The 24,582-nt window shown below is 39.1% G+C and overlaps 1 protein-coding gene across 2 annotated transcripts in view; it reads left to right on the plus strand.

Annotated features, from left to right (window-relative positions):
* Positions 1–24,582, plus strand: part of CDK14 (cyclin dependent kinase 14) — a 310,857-nt gene that overhangs the window by 26,008 nt on the left and 260,267 nt on the right. The window contains exon 3 of one of the 2 annotated variants that reach the window (XM_058806840.1): positions 503–658. The exons of the other annotated variant lie outside the window; for it this stretch is intronic. The gene's annotated coding sequence lies outside the window, so the exon portion shown is untranslated. The remainder of the gene's footprint in view (positions 1–502; positions 659–24,582) is intronic. 2 annotated transcript variants of the gene reach the window in all.

A 24,582-nucleotide genomic window follows, 5' to 3' on the forward strand; every position in this document is an offset into this window, starting at 1 on the left:
GCTGTTACTGTTAAGTGAATAATGATACCAAATGGCATTAAGCTGTCTGGTGGCACTAGAGAACCTCTAATAGTGACTGCTGTTTCTTAACACATTTTATATTAAATTTAAAAGGAAAGGTGTACACTGATGTCTGGACAGATGTATGCATGATTTTTTTATATCCTGATCACACCTCTGAATTGTGTTTCATTATGTGACTTGGAAGTTTGCTGGATCTTATCTTTGTTTGTCTGGTTTTGTTAGCATGAGTGGTATGCGGTATTTTACTTTACATCTTTGTGGCATTTCCTTGCTGGGAGAGGGCAGTCTGGAGGAAAGGTCTGAGGACACTGAAACCATCAGGAACAGCATCCTTTTTTCCTTTCATTTGTCTAGCAAAGACACATTGTCCAGGACCTCTGTAGCTGTTTACAGATCAAAAAAGAAACAGTTGATCCATTCATGCCTTCTGACATCAAGGCATCTCATGTCTTACTCACATATCTGCCTGTTTTCCCAGCAGATTCTGATGTGCTGAATAACTTCCATTCAACAGAGACTGCCTAAAGAACATGCACACAGCCATTGATATGGAGAATGCCATAAAGGGGAAATTAGAGTATGTTTTTCAGAAACATCTGCCGGAGAGGAGAGGAGAGGAGAGGAAAGGACAATTGTAAGTGGGTACACTCCATCTTTTTATCAATAGCAATGCTGGGGAGAGAATGGGAAAGGCCACAGATGGCTTCAGACACCAGTTGAAGGATCAGGATCTATTAGAGGGGTCAGCTAGATGATCATACTGCAAACAGAAACTTGGAGAGTCATTTGGAAAGATGGACTACCTCCTCCTCAGACAGTTAACTGAAATACAAGAAGATGAAGTAATTCAAGTGGAACCTAGATCTGATGTAGTCTTCTGAAATATCATATGTTTCTTGAAAATAAGGCTTTCAGGTGAAGTGAATCAGAATTTTATCATCCCCAGAGTAAAAAGTAGGAAAAGCTTAGGAAGTTAGGAAAGGTCCTGTAAGTAGAAAAATAATAGAAAAAATTATGTCGAAAAGTGATTAAGTGTAGGGGGATAGAATATAAGAAAATATAGAAAGTAATCTTACCCCCTAAAGAGTTGCAGCTTGTTAAAGATTAGGAGCAGGCCTGACTTTAACAGGCCACAGCGGTAGCAAATAAAAAGAGTGTTATAAAAGAGTGGATTGGGTGGTTGAGAGGAACTGGGGTTAGATGGCCACTGTGAGGACCAGGAAGAGTCAGTGCTTGGAGGAGCTGTCTGTGAAAAACATCAAGAAGGTATGAAACTCTTGCATTAAGGAGACAACAATATGAAACCTTTGCAGTTACAATAATGACAACAATTAGGTACTTCAAAAATGTCATTTGATCTATGAATTGGGTTTTTAACGTGAAGCTCTGAATGCGGCATGACAATGTTAGCACTCCATCTACTATGGTGATTTACTCCAATTTTTTTTATGCTGTGAGCTCTCTCATTTGGAAGCTGCAGTTGACAATGATAAATTTCTGTTCAGTGCACTAGAAAGAAAAGCAGACATTTCTGTGTCTTTGTAAGGCAACTAATTTTATATGCATTTCAACATTTACTATTCAAATAATATTGAAGTAAAGAATAGCTCCCATTAATTAATGAGAAATAAATGTTGACTGTATTTGAAGAACCTCTGCCCAGAAGGGGATTTAAACAAATTTCAAAACATGCATGCATAATCAGAAATCCATGTTTTAAAGTTGGCCATTGTAGTAGGGTTGTTTCTGCAGGTTAATTGGCATCTTTGTTCAGTAGTGCATAGATAGTACAGGTGTGAGAAGATATCTGAATGAATTAATGCTGGGATGCACAAGGATACTGAGGGGGGAAAAAAAGATGTCTTGCCCCTCAGAAAAAAAATCTGAATGCATCTGGAATTTTCTAACAGGGCAGGAAAATCTGATCCCTTTCAAGATCAAAACAAATTTGAAGGGACACAGCTGTTGGTGGCTTCCAGGCAGTTTCTGTGTCCAGTATTAGAGAAAAACTTGTTCGTAGTCAAATACCTGGAAAAGTTCATTAGTTTTCGAAATGTGATGTGAGGAAGTAGCTCGATAACTTATTGTGGGTAAATCAGTATATGAGCATATACTATAAATTCTATCAGCAGTTTGATCATCAATGCTGTCTGTGTTTTTTAGAAGGTAATTTTGTCAATATAAATTGAAATTGCATTCATTATTTCTTGGGGCATGAGATTCAAGCAAAAGAGAGTAAGAAAATGCCACTTCACAGTGTAATTTCCTACTAGTTGTGATCCTGAGAGCTTGTCTCTGGTAGATCTGATGAGGGAAGACAGTTAATTTGGCTTTCTGAAGTCTTGTTAGATTAAAGTCCTTAATGCAGAGGGATATAATTTTCTGTTTGACTTTCATCAATAACATTTGTATTTGTAGGTCAAAAGCAAGTAGTGAAAAGGAACTAAATAGTTATAAAATAGTGATTTTAAAAGTGATTCTTAAGATCTTTTTTGTAAAATTTGATCTTGCTCTTGCTCCTTCTTCCCCTTTAAGCACAAGTATCTTTTTTTTTAAACTACGAAGGCAGATTTGAGCACTTCTGTATCACTGGAAAGTACACAGAATATAGTGATTACATATTTTTGAGGGCAGGAGGTTTGGGACCGGGTCCTGCTGAGAGGAAGTGGGAAGTCCCAAGATATTTCTTTTTCTTTCTTCCCTGGCTCTTCTGGGGAATGTCAGCCATCTGAAGTGAAATCAGCATGCTCAGAAAGTAAAACTTTTGCCAAAGTAGTTCTGCAGACTGTACAATTAAGTTCTATGTGCTAGAAGAATGCAAGAGAAAATCTGAAGTATTTACTGTCACTTCCTTCAGTTTTGTAACATTACTGAGACCCCTCTAAGAAGAAGAAATGGGGTTTTTTGATGTAAAGACTTTTTCATTGCTAAGGAATAAAGTGTGGGAAAGGGAAGGAGCAAGACACTGTTATTTATTTCACCCATTAGTGAGCAATACTTTGAGGCAATAAGCAGATTCTCCTATAGCTGTGCTCAGCATGTTGGAAAACAAATAGGACAAAGCCTCCTTTCCAGCACAAAAGACAGAAAGCAGAGTAAGAGGAATAAAAAAAAAAAGTGTCTAGCCTGGCAGTGTTACCAGAGTAAAAGAATCAGGAGAGGGAAATGATGGAGAACACAAGGAAAGACTTGGAAACTGAGTTATTAGTTGGGAATGTGTGGGGAAGCTTTTAATAGCATGTCTCTTTGGGTTTTTCCTTTCTGAATCATGTCATACCATTCTTGGACAAGTCTGTGAGGGAAAATATCCTCCAACCTTTGTGGTTTACATGTGAATGGAGGCAGCTGGTGGGAGTCATGCCAGAGGTTGCTGCTCTGCTGTCCAAAGAAATTGCCTCTGAATTGCTTGCAAGGATTGAGCAAAATGGAGCTGGTACTGCTTTATGAAAAGTTTCTTTGAAAAAGGTGTTTTTGTGATTGTGGTGTTTTGTGTCTTTCAAGCACATAATGTATCAAATCAGTGCCTCATTTAAAGACTAAAGAAATATTGATACTATGTTATTGAGGGAAGTAGAATTGAAAAGGATCTCTTTCAAAAAACCCCAGTATTTGATGGCTGTCCGAGTCTGTGGTGTGGGTTGTAGGTTGTGGGGCTGTGTACAGTGTTCCCCCATCTAGAGCAAGCTAGTCAGATGATCTGCTTCTCATTCCTATTTGGAGGGTGATGTATTCAAGTAGCATTGGGATACACACTGAGTTTTGGCAAGGCCATTTATTGTCTCCACCAGTAATTGCTATGAAAAGCAGTTTATATTGATGGTAGGTTTTCAATCCCATGCCCCCTGAGCTGTCTTCAGTTGATGAGCTAATTAATTGGTGGAGAAAAATGGTGCTAATGGTGCTGAGGCCCTTGCTGCAGAGCACCATGAGCATCCTTGGATGTGGAGGTGAATCGGGTATGGGATCCTGAACACTGTTCATCGCTGGATCTGTGTCAACCCACAGCAGCTGCTGGTTTTGAACTTGGGAACACTTAGGCTTGATTGATTAACTACTAAAATGATGTTAGCAGTAGGATTTGGATATATATTAAGCACCTGATAGGAGCACATTATAAATGTACGCAGCTGCAAACTGGTGCCTGACCTAAGCAGTGCTGAGATGAATGGTATGTACTCCAGATGAGGGGAAGTGAAAAATCCTTTCTCCCATAACTGCACAGATCAGTCACATTCATGGGTGTTTGATAAACTTGTGGTTGGAGCTGCAATATATAAAATCCTTTAAGATACCTGGTTGGCAGAGTCCCAATGTCAGGGTGGAAATGTGGAGGGCTGCAGTCTGTGCATGTCCATACCTTTGCATCCTTGGTTTCTGTGCATGTGTGCAGGGTCAGCTGGGGCCACAGGTTCAGAAGCATTTGATGAACTGTAAGTCCAGATAATTCTTCGTTCTTGTGTTTCATTGCCACTGTATTCCTACAGTGTTAGAAGGTACTTTCTCCCATTGAGAAGCCTGTAATGGCAGCCAGCTGAATAAATTATTTCTTTGGCTGAAGAGGTAGAGGCTTTTGAACAGAAGTCCTGAATTCAAACCTGGGCAGCAAATGTTCCATACATGCCAAGTGCATGTTGTTTGTGCTTTCCCTCTCAGATGTGGTAATTTGTAATATAATGATGTGAAGGATTGTATTTATTTTACTCATGTTTAACTAATCTGTGTAATTTAACAGCAAGCAGGGACATAAACTTCATTAAGATCCAGATGATAAAAAAAAGTTGGCTCAGGTCCCTCCTCTCATTCTAATATTGAAAGCAAAAAGTGGCACTGGGATGCACAAAACTGTGATTAAAAAGCTGTTATTTTTTGCTGATTACTGCATTATAACCTGGGGTGATGGTGCAGTGGTGTTAGAAATGATCTTCCACTTCTGCAATCTCTGTGCTTGTCTGCTGTGTGTTTGGTTAGATTTGTGTGGTTTGTTTGCACTGGCACTTAGGATACAAGATGGTCCTTTGGCTGACCAAGTGTCTGTTCCCTGCTGCTGGGAGCAGAGTGGTGAGTGCCTCTGCTGCAGCTGGGGCAGGAACTCAAAGAAGCCAGTTGAGGTTTTTAGGTCTTCACAGAAATGAGGGGAAAAATGGCCTTTATGTGCAACTCAGAGTTTCTTTTTGGTGCCAGCTCTCATCCATTCAGAGAATTCATCAAAACGATGATGTTTGATTTGGCAGTATTTATTCAAATTTCTGATTATTTTATACTTATTAAAATTCTTTGTTGTAGTGTTAGCTTGAAGGAATTGGTAAAATTTCATTACAGCTTTTCTTATGAGATGATTGGGGAAGAGGAGTCAAAGAAACTGTTACCTGCCTGTTTCGATACTTAGGCATTTTTAAGCTGACTCTTAAATTTTGTATATTTTTTGACAAAATGATTCAATTACTTTAGAGCATCTCTGCACAACAGCAGCTCAGTGTACAATATTTGCTATTGCAGAGTCAATCCTATAATGGCGGGGAAGTTAAAAGTGCACTTAAAATTTATGTGTAAATCTTACATATGAATCTTTTGACTATTTAGATGAGAGTAAATGAATAAACATATATACCTATATATAGCAAAGCTTATTATGGTATAGACAGACAATACCTGTAAATAACCTGTAAATAACTAGGCTACACTAATGTAGATATCAGGTTCTCCTGGTTCAAGTCCCAGTTACAGAATTGTGTAGCTACCAGTGTTCTGTGCAAATGAATGTTATAATTTTGGGAAGCAGGCTACATTGCTTCTAAGGCGCAAATATGTGAATCTGTTTTGAAAAAGTTACTGTTTTTTTTATATTTAATAAGCAGTATGTGATACATAGAAAAGCATTGCATTTTGGGTTTTCTTAATGAATTTTTTTGTGTTCTTAAATTGGGGTAAGAGGTATGTGAAAATGCAAATAAAAGGTAGTGGAAGTCAGTATGAAAATGAGGGCATTTTAATTTGCTTTCTGTTTGTAAGTACAGGAAACTACCTCATCCTTAGTAAAAGAATAAAAAACAAAGGGGTTGAGATGCCTAGGAAGTTTTTGACATAAGGGCAATTTATGGAAATAATAAGCCTAATTTTGTATAATTTTATGCCCTCTAATACTGGTTTTGAAGTCAGACTTGAAAATAGCTGTGCCATCACAGGCCAAAGCTGCCCCCACTGCAGGGCGCAGAGCTCACAGAAGCAGGTGAGAATTTGGGGGGCCTGAGAGTTTGGGTCACTGCTCCACGGTTAGGAACCAATCCCAGCAGCAGCACTTGGAGGTTTTTGACACAACTTCTCTTGATGCTGGCAGCTTCTTTGAAGTTGGCCCCTAAGTCTTGTGCAAAGTCTCTTAGGCTGAGGACCTTAGGACTGCTTTGGATATGCCAAACTATTTAAATGCATCTGGTTCCACATTTAGGTAAGGACCTTACAGAGCTCGAAATGTTTTAACTACAAGCATGTATTTAAAGCTGCAAAGAGGTAATCCCAAAACTTACATCTGTGTTTTCTCTCTTTTTTTTTTTTAATACAGATATATGTAAGTTAAGCAATTCCACTGTGTCTAGTGGTTGTTGAGCGTAGCATATGCTTTGAGGAAATTTTTTAAGACTTCCAGCTCTGGAAATAAGGCTTTGAGCTGTTGCATCTAACGTCCATAACTTCATACTTTTAACTTGTGTGGGCAAGAATGTTTCATCTTTCTGGTTTACTACAGCAGCTTTTTTACTGTATAAATACCTTTAAAATTTTTCTGGCAGTTACTTCTCTGGGAAGAGTGAAAAAATGTTTAAAATGTATCAAGCTCACAGTTTAATGAATTAGTATATTTAAAGAGCTTTAGTATGAAAACTGATAGTAAGTTGTCTGTATTTGCTGTAAATAAAGGCTATTCAAATGAACTGGGGTGGTATTTGTTGTATACCAGTTATTGTCAGGAGTCAGTGATTTGTCATTTGATGCTTTGCTATAATGTGGTAAGATAGATTTTGCAGGAGATTAACATTTTTATAACATTTTTCTTATTGTCAGAGTAGAACCCTGAAAAAAGGTGTCATGTATGTATTTGATTGACTGGGTGTGAGTTCAAAATGAATTAAACCTTACACAGTGACTGAGGAAGCTGGAAAATGCTTATGTACAACATCCAGTGATTTAATTACTTAAGGCCTTTTGATGTTCAAAACTCTGACATGCACTGGGATATTTTGTATGCTGGGAACTGCCTTTAGAAACAGCAATTATCCATAGAAATCTCCTGTTGAAAATGAATGCTTTTGTTTCTGCCATATCAAATAGTTGTAGTCTCTGGAGTAGTTCTTTCTTCTTGCTTATATCCCCTTTGGAGTTAAAGTGTTGTCATGTAATTTGTAGGCAAAAGAGACATTTTTCTTCTGTGGAGTGTTTTTTTTGTACATTTGGTTCTTGATTGTGCAAGTCTCCCCAAAGATGTCTTGAAGAATGAGGTGCAGCATGACTTAAAGTATTTGACAACCTGTTGGATTGAGGTGGTTTTAGCAGGATTAGTCAAATGGCATTTGATGGCCAGAATTTTGATTAGTCATGGTGTTTCAACAAAGCTTCTCTGAGAATGACATCAACATTGTGCAGTGTGGTGAGTTGATTTTGTCTGGGCTCCAGTTGCCCACCACCCACTCTATCGCACCCATCTTCAGCAGGATGGAGGAGAGAGAAAATAAGATGGAAAACATGAAGATCAAGACAAAGGCAGTGAAATAGGGTAAAGGTCACATGCATGGAAGCAAAGGACATCAGAAGACTTTATTCTTTTCTTCCCATCAGCAGGTGATGTCCAGGGTGCTTCCCAGGAATCAGGGCTTCGGTGCTCCTGGCAGTTACTCTGGAAGACAAACATTCTGATGACAAATGGTCCCTCTCCACCACCCCTTTCTCTACCCTATTTTAGGTTTCATTGCTGAGCAGATGCCACATGGTATGGAATATCCCTTTGGTCAGCTGGGGTCAGCTGTCCTGGCTCTGCCCCCTCCCAAAATCTTGCCCAGCTCCAGCTGACAGGTAGAGGGGCTGAGGAGTTTGAGAGGCAGTGCAGATGCTGTGTGAGCACTGCTCTGCAGTAGCCAAAGAGTGTTAACACCTCACTAGCTACTGGTACAAAGCACAGCACTGTCAGGGCTGCTCTGGGAAAATGGGCTCCATCTCAGCCAGACCCAATAAATGTGGCTTTGGACTGTGAAAGCTTCCTAATCATTAGGATCTCTAGAGTTATGACATTGTTTCCCAAAGCATTATTCTAGAGAAACTGATTGATTATAGTCGCAGACATATTTTCATTAAAAATCTTAAGATTTTTTCTTCCTGGGAAACTGAGAGGCTTCAGGAGCAAAATGTAAACAATGGTTATCTGGTGCTGTGGAATACAACAGGTGCATCTGTGATTGGTCTCATCTGCTTGTTTGTAATTAATGGCCAACCACAGCAGAGTTGACTCGGACAGAGTCTGAGGCAGCTGCCTCTGTTATCATTTTTGTCCTTTTTATTCTTAGCTTAGCTAGCCTTCTGAGATGAAACTTTTCCGTCTATTCTTTTAGTATAGTTTTAATGTAATGTATATCATAAAACAATAAATCAAGCCTTCTCTAACAGAGTCAGATCTATGTCTCTTCCCTCATCCTACGACCCCTGTGACCACTGTCACAGATTGTCTTGGACAGCATACTCTTTGGTGGGTTAAAAACTGTCTGGATGTCTGGGCCCAGAGAGTGGTGGTGAATGCTGCTCCCTCCAGTCTGTGGCTCTGGTCACTAATGGGGTACCCCAAGCCTTGATACTGGGGCTAGAACTGTTTGATATCTTTAATGATGATCTGAATCAGGGATCAGTCAGTGTGCAGATGACCCCAAGCTGTGTGGAAGTTTTGATCTGCTGGAGGATAGGAAGGCTCTGCAGAGGGATCTGGACAGGCTGGATCAATGGGCCAAGGCCAGTGGTATGAGGTCATATATATAAAGGTGAAGTACCCGGTGTTTCATTTGAGTCACAACAACCCCCTGTAGTGCTACAGGATTGGGAATGAGTGGCTGGAAAGCTACCTGCTAGAAAAGAACCTTGGGGTGCTGGTCAACAGGTGGCTTAACCTGAGCCAGGGTGTGCCCAGGTGGCCAAGAAGGCCAGTGGCATCCTGGCCTGTGTCAGCAATAGTGCAGCCAGCAGGAGCAGGGCAGTGACTGCCCCCTGTACCTGGCACTGCTGAGGCTGCACCTCAAATGCTGGGCTCAGTTGTGGTACATTAAAATGATGTCCAGAGAAGGGCAACTAAGCTGGGAGAGGGCCTGGAGCACAAGACTGATGAGGAGCAGCTGAGGAAGCTGGGGGTGTTTAGCCTGGAGAAAAGGAGGCTCAGGGAAGATGTCATTGCTCTGCACTGCTGCCTGAAAAGTCTGAGGCCAGGTGTGGGGCAGCCCCTTACGCCTGGTAACAAGTGGGCAGGATGAGAGGAAATGGCCTCAAGTTGCACCAGGGGAGGTTTAGATTGCTTATTAGGAAAAATTCTTCAGATAAAAGGGTTGTCAAGCATTGGAACAGGTTGCCCAAGGAAGTGGTTGAATCACCATCCCTGAAGGTATTAAAAGATGCAAAAAGAGTAAATGTAAAAAAAAAACATTAAAAAGACTTAAAAATGTAGGTGTAATGCCTGGGGACATGGCTTAGTGATGGCCTTGCCAGTCTTACATTAACAGTTGGAATGGATGGTCCTAAAGTTCTTTTCCAACTAAATTATTCTATGATTAGATGATTCTATGTCCTAATTTTTGCAGTAAAGATTTAGCCAAGCTTACTTTGTTTTTTTATACTGGAAATTTTAATGTTGAGTATCTCCTTTTTGAACGGGCTTCTTTGCATTAAAATTGATTCTCACAACCTTCATTCATGCTCTGTTACATTAGGTGTTTTAGTACATGGAAATTCACAAAGACAGCTAGATAATAAAAATAGCATAGTCAGAAGAAAATTTAAAAGGCTGTTTCTTAATCTATTCTTAATCTGATTCAAAACAAACTGAAACAGTTCTTTCAATGGATCCACTTTCACTTATACTAGGCTTCTTTAGTGCAATAGAATGTTAATGCAGTCTATTGTGGGAGAAGTTAAGTGACTTCAGATTGGAGAATATTACATTAAAATATGGGCAAGCAAATGAGTTCTCTTTGATTTTTATTTTTGTGGTAGTTTAACACTGCTGGAGAGGAGGAGGCCAAAGGGGGCATTCCCAGTGTTCAGCTTTTCTTGGTGGTGATGTGCGTGGTATAAAATAGCAATATAGCTATGACCGCACAGTGTTGAGCTCTGCCCCCTCTCTGCAGACAGGACAGTTTCTTATATTGAAGGCTCCTACTATGAAATGAGACTGTCATTGCTTAACTTTAAAGTAGATTAAAATTAAAAGCTGCTTAAAAGTCAATGCTTCTGTTAATTCTGTTGTCCAAAAAGAATATTAGCTTCTGTTTTACAAATTGTCTTGTAGCTGTCAGTTTCATTTGTAAAGCTGTTCCTTCTGTGCTTAGCACCAGCAAGAGGCTGAAGGAAAATCCACCTCTCTGTGTCTGTGTTCAATACAGGAGAATCATGTTCAGCAAACATTTGAAAAGCATTGTATATGGTGTGTGAAACCAGAAGTAGTAGATCAATATTAAGCAAGCTGTTTCCTACAAAATATTTATACAAATAGAATTGAAGTGGATGTGGAATAATTTATTATTCATACAGGATCAGGGAGAATTTTCTGCCTACACAGTAATTCTGAGAACTGAATACTGCAGTTGAATAAAGGATTTCAAAATTGTAAAGGAAATGGGAACCTCAAAATTATTTTTTTCTCTGTGATGTGTTGGGAAGGATAAAAATGTCCAACTCCAAACTATTATGTTACCACCTGAGCAAATGACACAGTAACTCATGATCAATAAACCTCCCCTTGCCAACAAGCTCCCTTGGCACTGGCAGGAGGCAACAGCTGGATTCTAAATAGTTTTGTACAAACTGGAAAACTAGAAAAGCCTAATTTCCCGTAATGGTCACTCTGGGCATGGAATTGTGCTGTAAAATTGTGATTAGTGGGGATCTGAAGAGCTCTGTTGGTCCCTTCCTATTCAAGTGGAAAAAATCTTTCTCCTTCCCTGAATTTTTTAAAATTTTGGTACAAAACATTTTTGACATGCCAAAATATATTATACTTGCAAGGATTAGTAATTGTTTTTTAAAGAATATTTTAGGACTACAGTGAGCCTGAATGCTTTTGAACAAATTGGTTTCCAGTAGTTGTGTCCAACCTAAAACTAATTCCAGAGCTTTGCTCTGGGAGTCCCTACTGCCTGTTGTACCACAATATACACAGCATTCAAGTTGTAAGAGAAGATAAAACAGCTGTTTCATTAATTAAATACCTTGTCTTGACTGTATATGCAAAATAAATTTTAGCACTCACAATATAAAATTTACACTTGATAAAGAAAGTTGAGATGAAATGGATGTGTGAAAAACTGTCTTATTGTGAATGAAGTAAATATTGGTGCAGCAGGTCTTTGTAATATCTTTTAACTTAACTCTAAAGACTAAAATATGCCTTCTAAACCAAGATTTGCCCATATATTTTTCATTTACCTTGTTTTTTTCCCCAGTTTTGTAAAACAATGCAGAGTTCTTTCTCTGCCAGCAAGAAGCATGTATCTATTGCTTCATGAAATGGAAGCAGGTTGAGATCTCACAACAAACAGCTCCAACTATTCATTGAATTATTTTAGATAACTGCAGATGAATTATTTAATGCAGCATATACCTTTTTATAAATTAAAGTGAATGAACCAGTAAGCCTTATGTGCATCTTCGTGTTCTATTTCTGTCTTCCCATCCTTTCATCCCCACACAAATCCTAATTCTCTCACTCTCCTTTTGAAATGCCCTTTGTTTCCTTCTCTCTCTGCACATCTGGTTGTCCTGCTCTTCCCCCTTCCCCCCTCCAGCTTGATAGTCTCATTTTTAAAGCTTTGTTCTGCAAAGTACATAATTAAGCAGTAAGACATGACAGGGCATGAATATCGTTGTATTAATTGAGGGGAGAGAGAGGGAAACTGAAGGAAAACTACAGAGAAACAATACCAGCTGGCACTCCATGGGTGTATAATTTGCCATTCATTTAGGAGAAAGCTCATCCATGGGGTGGAATTTTCACTGGAAAGTGATGGCCAAGCCCATGTACCGAATGGATGCTTCTCAGGCGGGAGCTTTGCTTTGCACTTGGGGCAGCCTCACAGCTGCAGCTCCTGCTCCTTAGACCTGCTCTCATCTCTGCTGCTGGCCTTTTGTGACCGAGGGGGCTCTGCAGCCAAAAATCTATTAGCTGATCCATGGAGATGGATGGCTCTTTTAGGTGGCTGTTGCAGTGCAAGTGACATTTTTCTGCTGAGAAGTAGGTGTTAATAGTGTAATTCTGTACTTAGCTAAAGTGACTGTAGCATCTGTCCAGTGCTAGTAATTGTAACAGCTATTTTCACTTGAAAATGTGTGAAGAAAATACTAATGAGTGGTTGGCAAGGGCCTGCAAGTGTGAAGTCTCTACTGCCTATCTCTGTGCCCAAGTGGTGTACAGTAAACTTTGTCTCTGAGGGAGAAGAAAGAGGGAAAATGAAAACTCTCCCATAAGGAAAGAGCGAGCTGGTAGCAGTGACAGTGGGGAGAGCTGGGGGAAGTAACTGTGTGCACAGAGCTACCAGCCCACTGTGCTAAAACTGGAACTGCTTTTTAATTTCTGTGGATTTGATGATGTTTTAGTAATTTATACCCATCAGAGTGGAAAAATGAAAGCTGTAGTGGTGTGTGCAGTTGGGCTGGATCAGATGGAAAGATTTAAAAAGAAAAATTCAAAATGAATTGCAATTCAATCTCTTTCCTGGACTAGGCCAGTTTGCATTACAAATGCAGTCCTGAGTTGAAGTGAATCTATAGCACATGCTTACAAATATTTGAAACAAGGCTTCTGCAGGTAGATGTAATTGAGAATTAAACATGTAGTTTAAGCTTTTCATCTGTGTGCGTGTGTGAGCATAATGATACATCGCTGTCCTAGCCTGTGATAGTACAAAGTGGTAAGGATCAGAGATGCACTTCATGACAAATAATAAAGTACAGAACATTTTGTCTGTTTTCTCAGACTTTCCTTCCTCCCAGCTACTGACTGGCTTCCAAAAAAATGCCGAGGCATTGGTCAAGAGCAGTTCAAGAAATACAGAGAAGCTATTCAAAAAATCACATGAAAAATTGCTTCCTCTTCTGCACATTTTGAAGTCTGATGTAAGACATGAAAATATTTAGGTGATCTTGGTTGTTTTCTTGGGGGCACCATCTTTCCATTCATAGAAGAAGTGGCAGGCAAATATGCAGCACTAAATGTAGTTTTATTACACAGATACTGTGCAGCATGTTTATACATATATGACTTTGCATCATATAAAAAACTAATATATTTGTATACAATTGGTAAAGCTCTGGCCACTAGTTTTAATGAACAACTTTTTAATTTGAGAAAGTAGTTTTTAATGTGTGGGGTTTTTTAAAACAAGTTTTGATACTGAAGCATCAGAACGATAGTAGTAACAAAATTCTTGTGGGCAGTTGTGTTGTTCAGAAGAGATTCCAGATAAAACATTCCAGATTCTTCTTAGTAATTATCCTAGGCCAGAATAGGAACTGGGACCCACTTTGCTTTCATGCCTTTTTTCCTGGCCACTGGAAAAGACAGCCCTGTTCTAATTTTGTCTTGAAAACAAACATAATTCTGTTAACTCCATTCATCCTGTAGACCACCTTATCTCATACAGTGATTTTGATCTTCCAGAATTCTCTACATTATGGTGATTTATTTTGCCTTCTCTCTTGGAAGGAGGGCAATACTTTCATCTTCCATGCCAAGGTCTGGTGGCTGCAGCTTGTGTGCTCTGAGGTGTGTGTGCTTGCAGCTGATGTACTTGTTTTTGTTCCTCATGAGCTGGGCTTCATTCGTTTTTGGGTTTTTAGAGGCCAGCAATTGGCAGCTGTGAGCAGTGCCTGGTGAAGGTACTGAGAATTGAACACGGATATATGTGGGCAGAACATGGTACTGCTTTGAAAACTGTTCAAGTGATGTTAATGTTTGCATTCTGTTTTATACTAGGACAGCTTTGAGAAGGTTGTCTCGGTCTCTTGGGAGAAATTCTGTCATGAAGATAAATGAATAAATAGTGAAAACTCATTGAGTGACCCTACAGTAAAAAAAAGAACTTAGGCTATTTCTTGTATCTTATTTTCCTGAAGATGTTGAAATGAAGGAAACAATGGGGAAGGAAAAAAACATTTTATACTACATTTTATGGTGTTTCTGCTGCCTAGATTCTGTCACTGTTGCTTTATGGAGTACCTTACTTTGACATTTGTGTCCAAATTGAGCTAGACCCTTCTGAAACAGGGCAATTAAAAAAAACCCAACAACTTACTTTCTTCCCCCTGAGATTTAACTATGCCCACAGCACCATTAAGGAATGGATATTAAGGATTTTGACTGAAATGTCATGGAAGAAGAGTGGGAACAAGATGCATTCAGCTGGTTTTGTGACATTGACATTCTGATGCACAATGAAGTTGCAGAGCCCTGTGTATCAATCTGTCTTCCAATTAAGCATATTTAAACATTGGGAGGCTCTTGCTGCAGCTCTTATTTTTTTCATACCAATACTTCCAGTTCCCCCTTAAGACTTTTTCACCACCCTTAGGTGAGGATACCTTATTATTCTCACCTGAACAAAGGAGTGTCAGACATCCTCAGAGTCTGTGTGACTCTAAGTAACTGAATATAAAATTGTTAGATGTTTGTCCTTCAACTCCTTGTTTCTCATGTCCTCCTTTCCTTCCAGTGCTTTCCTGCATGGTGACACATGCTGTTTAATTTCTGTAATGTTTTCCATGTTTTGTCTCACTGGCTCAGAATTTCTATAAGAATTCAGAAATTCTGCTTTATTTTCCCTTTACATTTTAAGTGCTATATCCCTAAGGCTTCAGGCTTTGCAGCTTCTTCTTTATAGTGGAGAATTAAAATATCTTGTCAGTTTAATATAGTCTTGACTTGCATCAAGAAGGTTCCTGTCCAGATTTCCAAACAGACAGTGATGGGTAGCTTGCCCTTGTCTTGCATGGATAAAACCCACATTCTTACTCTGCTTTTGTTGTATCTTTGTTGCCATAAGAATAATTTCTCATTTGTTACATGGCAATATTTTGGTTTTTCCGATGTTAATGGCAATGGAAGTTCTCTCTGCCCACTTTCTGTCCATGATTAATTATTTTTTAACCTTATAATATTAATATATTTAGTGTGTTTTGTATTTATATTTTTATTTATTACACAATAAGAATGTACTTTTTATTGGAGAACTTGATCTTTATTGAAGTCATAAGGTCAAAAAGCCCATACACCAAATGTTTATGTCAGTAGCAAAATTGCTAGAATGGGTCATTGTGTTGCAATATCCTTCTGTTTGTGGAAGATTCTGGTAAACAAGAAGGATTTCAGAGACCACTAGTAAAGAATAAAATATTACTGGAACTGCAAAAATCTGTGGCAAGCTTTGGCAAATTTGATTGCATTGGGATGGATATGGAAGGATAACTGTTCAAAATAGTAATAGATATGTAAATGCTTGAAGTTTGAAATCAAAAGAACCATAGAATCAGTGTAAATGATACAGCTGAGAGAATTCTTACCTGTTTAGACAATCTGGATGAATAATAGTATTTTCCCAAATTACTGGGTTTGGAACTGCCAGTGCAGCTTTAACCCAAGTTAACAGGCAGTTGCTGCACAGTGGATCTATTTCCTGGACTGCCAAGTCTGCCTCTAACTCCGGTGTGATGCCTTTCAACAGGAAAACATGATATGGGAATGCCATATAGAGTTATGGCAGAAAGCCTAATTCAGATAAGAAATACAGCCCATGGAAGTATGAATTGGAGAAATAAAATGTGGGTAGAACACAACCTTGTCTTATGTAAATAGAAGTAGTTTTTGAGTGAAAACTAGAAAAGATTTCAAGTTCTTTATTATTTTTTACTAAAAAATCAGCTTCTTTCTCATAAGAGCAGAGTAATTAAGAAAAGCTGGAGCAACCAGTTTTCATTAAAAAAGGATTTGGCTAGAATCTTTTATTTTGTGGTTGTCTGTGTGTGTTTTGGGGTGGAGGGGTGGTGACTGAGGTTGTCTGTGGTGTGGCTGCCTTTCCCAATCACCAAGGAAAAGTAGTGAGTTTCGGTGTCAGTTTTCTAATGATATTGTGGAGCATTAGCTATTTTAAAAAGTTTAAAATCTGATGAGATGGGCAATTGTCAGAAACTGTTTCAATTTAGGCAGCTGTTCCCTGAGAGTCTTACTTTCTGAGATGTTTAGGGATGAATGTTGGTACTTTCCATCCAGTGGAAGAAACTGAAAGTCTTGCAAGTCTCTAAAGCTGTGAACTATTCCCAGTGCACATAATTTCACAGTAATACAGTGGGCAGAAATTTATGCTTGATCTCAGCTGGTTGTCTGTGCCCTGGAGCATGAAGACTGAGGTTCTTCCAATTTTTAGTCCAGTTACAGAGGCTATTAATCATTATGTTCAATCCCTTCTTGGATACTGCTAAGCTCTTTGTTCAATATGTTCTGAGCTATTGAACCTCACAGGTCAATTACACAGTGTTTATAAAACTAATTCTAGATTTTGACCAGTAATGAAAACATAACCCTCGGCGGGACCAGCTATTGCTTTTTAGTCAACTGTTGTTTTCTGTGTTACATAGGTGGGAGGAAAAAACACATCAAACTGATAAAATATTCAGATTTCATACAGAGGGAAAGGCAGCTAAGTGCAGATGAGTGTTGGAAATTTCTGTAACCCTGTCTTTGTTTCTGTTCAGGTTTCTCAGTGGTGATTTTGGGGTTAATCCTTAACAGTTTGTTGACCTCCCATGCCACAATGAGCAGTTTACTCCAGTGGATGGATGTCTGCCACCATTGCAGTGCTGGGATTTTATTCCCTCCATCTGGAGTAGAGTGATGCTCAGCATGTTTAGGTAGTGTGAGATTTCATTCTTCACTCCCCAACAAGTGAGGCAACTCCCCAGATAGAGACCTGGGATGTGATTCCTCCTGATTTTTTTCTTTCTTTATTTTTCTTCAATCTGATAATTTCATTAGCGTGATTCTGGTGATGTACTTAAAAAGAAAAAAAAAAACCAAACAAAAATTCAAAACAAAACAACAAACCCCCCTCCCAAAAAACCCTAAAACCAACCCCAATCCAAAACAAAATGTCAAAATATACAAGGAAAATAACTGAACCCCAGTATTTTATTGATTCTGCAAATGTTAGGAAAATATAGTTGCTGTTAGGATAATCGTCAATTTGTAAAAGGTTATCAGCTTCCCAGACAATTTTGTGGACTTGGGAGAAGACCATCTGGAGGAGAAATGGAGCATATCCAATGATTGCAGAGGAGAATCATCACCAGTATCATACTCAATTAATGCAAATGTTCAGCTGCTGAATTGCTGCATAAAAAGCTGACACAACAACACCTTGATTTTTACCTTGGGGAGAATTTTAATAAAACATCACCGTGTTTTGGGAATGAAATTTACCTGTCACTAGCAGCACAGGCTAAAAGTTACAAGTTTCTTTCTCTTCTAGGAAGTGTAGTAGCTGGCTAATTTTGTGTGCTATGAAATGAAAACTCTCAGTTCATGATGGTGAGTTGAATAGGCTGGGAATTTTTCCTTCTGAAATTAAAGGTGCTTCTTCTAGGACGTATTTTTCCAGCTTGAACAGGCAAATTTTACATTTCTTCTTTTGAAAGGCTGAGTGTTGAGTATCTCTGAATCAGTACATCCACATTTAGGAAAGGACCTTCCCTTTCTCCTGCATTCATTTCCCCTGACTGGCCTCTGCAGTGAGGCTGCTTGGGAGCTGGCCAGTTTCTGTTCATTATGTAGGAAAGATACCAGACTCACAAAGACTTTCATTTGTAGATATTGAAACCTTTTACAAAGCAAAATAAAAAGTTGTGTATCCTATTGTAACTAAACAGGGATTATCAGAGCTGCTTTGTGATTTTCTAAGCAAGACAAATGTATACATTCGAGTAACTAAGAAATAATGTGGAGATTTTTTTTCCTGTTAGATTCCAGCTCTCACTTGGAAATCTTTCAAGTGTAAGTAGATGAATTGGACTGAGTAGTCTAGTTAGCATCACCATCTGACTCAATACTGTGCCCTTTCAACTTCCAGGGAGTTACCAGAAGCACCCTACTGCAGGGACAGTTTTTGCAGCAGTAGAAAGAAACTCTATGGAACTATGTCATAATTCAGGTCAAGAGGGACCTGAGGAAATCTCTTATAGAACATGATCAGCTATGAAATTAGACCAGATTACTCAGATTTTTCCAATTGATCTTGAAAGCCTCCAAAGATAGAAATTGCACCACTTCTCTGAATAACCTGTGCTGATCCTTGGCTGTCAACAGAGTTGAAAAGTTTCTCCTTATGTCCCCTCTTTCATAAACAAGTTTATGCTTGTTGTTCCTTTTCCTCCCATTATACGTTATCATAAAGGGCTCATATGTGTTTTCATAACCTCCTTGTAGATAATGGGTACTGGGAAGCTGCTGTTCTCCTGAAAATGTCTCTTCTCCAGGCTAAGCAAACCCTGGACTGTCATACCCCCTTCACAGGACAGGTTCTGTAGCCCCCAGCCCAGGGTGCTCTCCATTGAACTGTTGTCAGTGCCTGGTACTGAAGGGCCCAGACTGGTGTCAGTAATGTAGATTACTGACATTCTGGTGGTCAGACAGGTGCTGAGCAGAGGTGCTGGGTCACTTCCCTGGCTCCTGTTCCAGCTACTGACCCCCACTGCTGCTGTGGGCTCTTGTGGAGCCTCAGTCTGCCACCCTCTTCAGGACTGTGTCTGCAGAACTGGCCCATGCACTCATCCACAGCACTGGAAGGAGGGGACAATGTTTGGGATCTCTTTACTCCCAGACACTGAACTTTTAAATGTCCTTGTTGAACTGCATGAAGTTTCCATCAGAACATTTCTCCAGCCTGTGCAGGACTTTCTGGATAGCAGCCCTGGATACCAACATCCCACCCCACCAGCTGCACTCTGATCCCCTCCAGGTTGTTGATAGGGGTATTAAACAGGGCGTGTCCCCAGATGGACCCCTGCAGCCCCCCATTTGTCACCAGCTTGCAGGGACAGTACAACCCATTGGCACAGCTTGCTAAACATTTTTTAGTCCAGCTAGTTGTCTACCCATCCAGAATGTTACATCTTAACTTGAATGCAGAAATGCTGTATGAGTCTGTCAAAACCTAGTTAAAGTGAGTGATGTTCACCACTCTCATGTTGTCCAGAAATCCAGTCAAGATTTGTAGCAGAGAAGACAATTTTGTTATTCAGGTAAGATTTACCCCTGCTGAATCCATGCTGTCTGTTGCCAGTCACTACCCCTGTTTTGTGCCTGGAAATATGCTCCAAGAGGATTTGCTTCATGATTTTTCCAAGGACCTAAGTGATTAATTTGTAGTTCCTTGATTGTCCTTTTGGTCTTTTCCTGAAGAAGAGTACAACAATCTTTGGTCATCAGGGACCTTCTGCAGTCTCCATTTCTAATGGGCTTCATGTCACCCAAAAGGAACAGGTCAGTACTTAGTTTAAGTCTACTTTGCAAGCATGAGTTCTTACTTCAGGCTGTCTGGAAATGCTTGAAAGAGAAAAAATATCCTTTCACTATTTCTTATAGAATTTAAAATATTTTTAGTTTCTTTCAGGTGTGATTCTTTTCCCCTGATGCCCTGTTCCTGATAGAAAATGAAGTTTACATTTATTATGGTGTTTTCAAATACAGTGAAGACATTTCCACATTTGTAACATGATTGATAATCTGCTTATGCATGTAACCACATTCTTACCTAGAAACTGCTTTGCAGCATGCCTGTCTTTTTTCTATAGCCAGAGTTTGTCAGAGGTGCTGTGGTTGCCATGAACTGTTTAGATGAGGATGCCAGGTGCTAATGCAGGATCACAGTACCAAGGAAAATTGTAAGGTTCAATGTTTGACAGCATTCCCTGTTCTTGTCCTTGGAGGGAAGGTTGGCTAAGATTCTGGGAAAAATGGCGCTGACTTTATTTTTGGTGCAGAGAAGCTGTTATGTAAATCCCTGATATCAAAAGTGTATGTGCCTTTGAAAATGATTGTGTGTGCTGGATTTTTTTTTCCTTGCTGTCTGATCTTTCTAGCATCACCTGGATCTTCAGCACCAGTAGCTGGTGTTCTGACAGAGCTTATTGCAGAGTATGAATCAGAGCCCTTAATGTTTTGTTTGTCTAAAAGAGCAACCTAGATAACATCTGTGTCTGCCCAGCTGTTTTCTTGACTCCAAGCATTACTCATTTGGCTCAACACTTGCTTCACTGACCCTGTTACTCTTAGTAGACTCTGGGGCAGGGTTCTGGAATGCCTGAGCAAATATATTTGGAGATCTTAATCTCTGTTTTGACTAATATGAGCAGTGGCCTTCAGGTATTCCACAAAAGGCTCTTTGAGTATTGCACAAAACAGAAAGGTTGGCATTTTAGGTTGGGTCTGTGCAGGACACATAGATTTATCATTACACAAACCATGCCCAGCTCTGCTTTGCCTGGAGGGGTAACTCTGTCACCCTTTGCCTGTGGGTCAGCTGCTCTGATGATGCAGGGCAGCCTGGTGGTGGTGGGGCAGAGGAGCAGCCCTGCTCAGGGAGGTGTGGGCTGCCTCCCTGCAGGCTGCTCCCCCAGCCCACCCTTGGGTGCCCCATGCTCAGAGCCACCTGTTCATGCCTCTGATATGGAGCACTAATAGTTATGTAAGTGTGGAATGAAATGAAAATAAGAAGCCTAGAATGTATTTTCCTTGTAAATAGCTGAATTGTGCTATTTCAGATTTATCAGCACGTGAAGTGGTGTAGGACTTCAACAATAGTGTGGTCACTATTCTGAGAAGCAGATGTGTAACCATAAATGATACTTGCAAGTGCAGGCTCTTAAATGTGTAGCCTTATCTTTATGTAGCCCTGCTTTGTGGTATGTACACAATGCAGGGTTGTGCACAGAGGGCCTTATATACAGATGATAGTAAGCAAATAATACATTATATTCATAACTTCTTTTCCTGTGCTTACTTAGAGTAAGAAAATTATTGTAGACCATTCAGTGATACTGATTTCCACTGGGATAAATGATGTATTATAGGAGTGCAACTGGAAATTAGGTGATTAAGTAAGCTTTATATTGGGCATGCTTAAAATATTGCCTGCTGTGGGATTGATGCAAAAATGAAAGTTGTTTAATAGTAATATATAATATAAAAACTATTTCAAGAAAGGTCAGTGGAGCAAATTGAGGAAATTTAGAAGAAAATAATCTTTTTTCCCTATTGCATAAAAATCTTTTAAGTTGTATATTTAGACAAATGTTTTGCGTTGTGGGTGCTATTTTATTTGACAAAATTTATTTTGCAAGTGGCTGACTTCTTTAAAGGCTATGTGTCAGTAAAAAGGATAGTTTTCTTCTTCAGGTCTCTGCTACATGATAAAAACTATACAAGTGTTTAGAATGCCTTTTGTTGAAGTGTTTGCAGTGTGTCATCCTCAGCTTTTAACTACCAGAGAATAAAGTGTTAATTTTGATGTGTGATTGTGAAAACCTCTGGGCCTTTTATATGAGCAGTTTCTTTGCTGGTTGCGTTTTGTGGCCGCAGTGAGTTTCTGGCTTGTTTTCACACAGGTTAAAACCTCTTTGGCACCCACAGCAAGGCCCTTCTGCTTGCTGAGTCCACTTAAAGCAAATCTCTTAAAGCTTCAGAGTATATTAAATTGTTCATTGAAGAATGACTCTTAAATATATTCATGATGGAAAGAAATTTAATGTTCATTGTTTTCCCTTTCTCTTACTCAGAACAGAAAAGTAATGGACAAGCAGGTGTCCACATTTTCTGATCCAAAGGTGTCATTTCCTTATGTGATAGGGCTCTGTGGCAGCTATTGGTTTTTCCCCAGCAGTCTGCAGGCCTTAAACTCAGGCTGGCTTTTGTCTAATGGCTGATAATGTCACCTTTATGTGAGTTAGGCTGTTTTGAAGTCTTTTAAGTCTTGCAGATAAAGAGGGTTCATACATATGGTGCTGAGCTTTGATTTCTCTGATACGACACTGCAGCATCTTTCTGCAAGTGAAACAAGGAAATTGGCATTGGGTGTGTTTTAGGATAAAGCCTTTTCATTCCTGCTTTACTTTAATCCTCAAAGTCTTAGCTTCAGAGGTCTTCAGAACCTGAATGCATCCATCTATCAGTCCTCTCCTTGCCAAAATGTTGCCATCCTTTTTAAAATGTATTTATTTTTAGAAATTATTTTTGGCATTTTTACCTTCACTGCTTTTGTCCCTTGAGCTTTGCTTTAATAAACATCTGCTAAAATTGCTTCAACCCTTTTTAATCTATCCTGTGGTTTTTTGCTAGTTTCATTGCCATCTGTTTCCCTGTGTTACGGACGAGTGCAGAATGCTCTTGTCACATGTCAGTCCATTTCACTAAATAAGGGTTCCCAGTTTGTTATGGTTTTCCTATGGCATGCCCTATCAAGTGATGGGTCTCAATAGCATGCTTTTGAGCAGGAGACTATGTAAGTTACTTGAATCAGTGACTTGGAAGGTATCACAGGTATTTGAAAGTTTCCTGTTTGCCCAGGGATGCACTGATCCCCTGGGATGCTGGCCATTTGAGTGGCTGAGAGGCAAGCAGAGGTTTGGCTGTGCCAGCTGTGCAGCAGGGAAGCAGCTGGAGCGCTGCTGGGAGCAGCTGGCAGCACTGGGCAGGGACAGAGGGGCCTCAGAGCCAGACAGGAGGGTGAGCACTTGCCTGGCTGCAGTGTTAGGGGAAGTGTCTCTGTACCTCCATTATTAACTGATTATGAAAAATGGAGCTAATGTTTTAAGGGTAAGCTCTGATATGACAAAATGATTAATGCAGAATGTAGCTTATTTGGGACTGCAGTGAAATCAGTGGAGCAGTAGAAAATTTTCTCACTATTCCTGGTTGCATCAAAACATGCTATGGAAAAGTATTTTATGTACTTATACAACTAAACTGATTTAGCATTATGCAAATAGCATGGTAGAAAAGCATTTTAAAGACAAATAAGTTAAAAAAAGTCTAAATTTTACATTTTTTAATGTTATGATAATCTTTAAAGCATTATGATTCAGAATAGTTTTGACTGGGGAAAAAAGAAGTTGAAAGTTTAGTTGGGTGGGGTAAGAAATATTCTTATGCTGAAGTTTCAAGCCAGACTGCTAACCTCGTGAATGTTGAATCAGTTTTTGACAGTAATAGTTATCTCTGCAGAATAAAGATTTTCAACAAATGGGTTTTTAAAATTCTGTAACTAGTTCATTCAGAAACTGGAAGCTAGCTGGTAGCTGAAAATCAGGATGCTTTGTTCTCATCTTCAGAGTATCTGTGAATATGAGCCCGGAGCAATGATGTGTACCAGTTCTTCAGTCTCCAAAAAATAACAATGAGGAGTGTTTCGGATTACTAATAACTGCAGACAATAATGTACTTGTTAAAAGATGAAATTTGTTTTTGTGGGTTTTCCTGTCTACTATTTTAAATGGTTGTATTTAATCAAATATCTTAAATCATAGTATCAATCCATTTTAGTTTCCTTCTACATGCTGCTTAAGACAAATGATATGGAAATAATTTCTATTTATTAGACCTTAATTGCTCAGTTTTTAATAGTAAAACATAAATTGAAAATATGAATACATATGTAACTCTTGAAGCTCATCATTCTGTATTTCTTGCTTTAAAGAAGTTGCAAACTTAATACAACACTTCTGGTTAGTCAAAACCAGTTCTTTTATTATCTGATAAAACTGATACTATATAGCCGTTTCAGGACAATCCTTTGGCACAAACTTACTATAAGTTCTAAAATCAGTTTTTCTACTTGATTAAAAGGGATGATTGTAGTTAATTTTCTCTATGGAAATAAGAAGGACAAACTTCTCTATCTGCCAGTGGCTTTTATTGTTGAAGGTAAAAAGTCTGCATAGAGACTGTGGGCTTACATCTAACAATATTCTGTAAATAAAATTCTAGTTGAGGACTCACAGCTCATCAAAGAAGCCGGCAGCTGATGGGTCTGAGAACAGGTCACCAACTTTGCACTTGGAGGTAATTTTCTTTTTATAGCACAAAGTAAAGAAAATGCTTTTAATGATATTCATCCAATGCTGCCATTTTTCAACAAAATCATGTACTTACTGCAAAATATTTTCCCATTATGACCTTTTTTGCTTCTTATGTAACTGTGTCTGATCTGTGTTTCCATTTGTGTAAAAACAAGAAACCCTACATGAATAAAAGCAATTTAAAAAAAGAAAGCACAACCCTCAGTT

Source organism: Ammospiza caudacuta, chromosome 1 (genome assembly GCF_027887145.1).
Source record: "Ammospiza caudacuta isolate bAmmCau1 chromosome 1, bAmmCau1.pri, whole genome shotgun sequence".
In the NCBI taxonomy this organism is placed as follows: Eukaryota; Metazoa; Chordata; class Aves; order Passeriformes; family Passerellidae; genus Ammospiza; species Ammospiza caudacuta.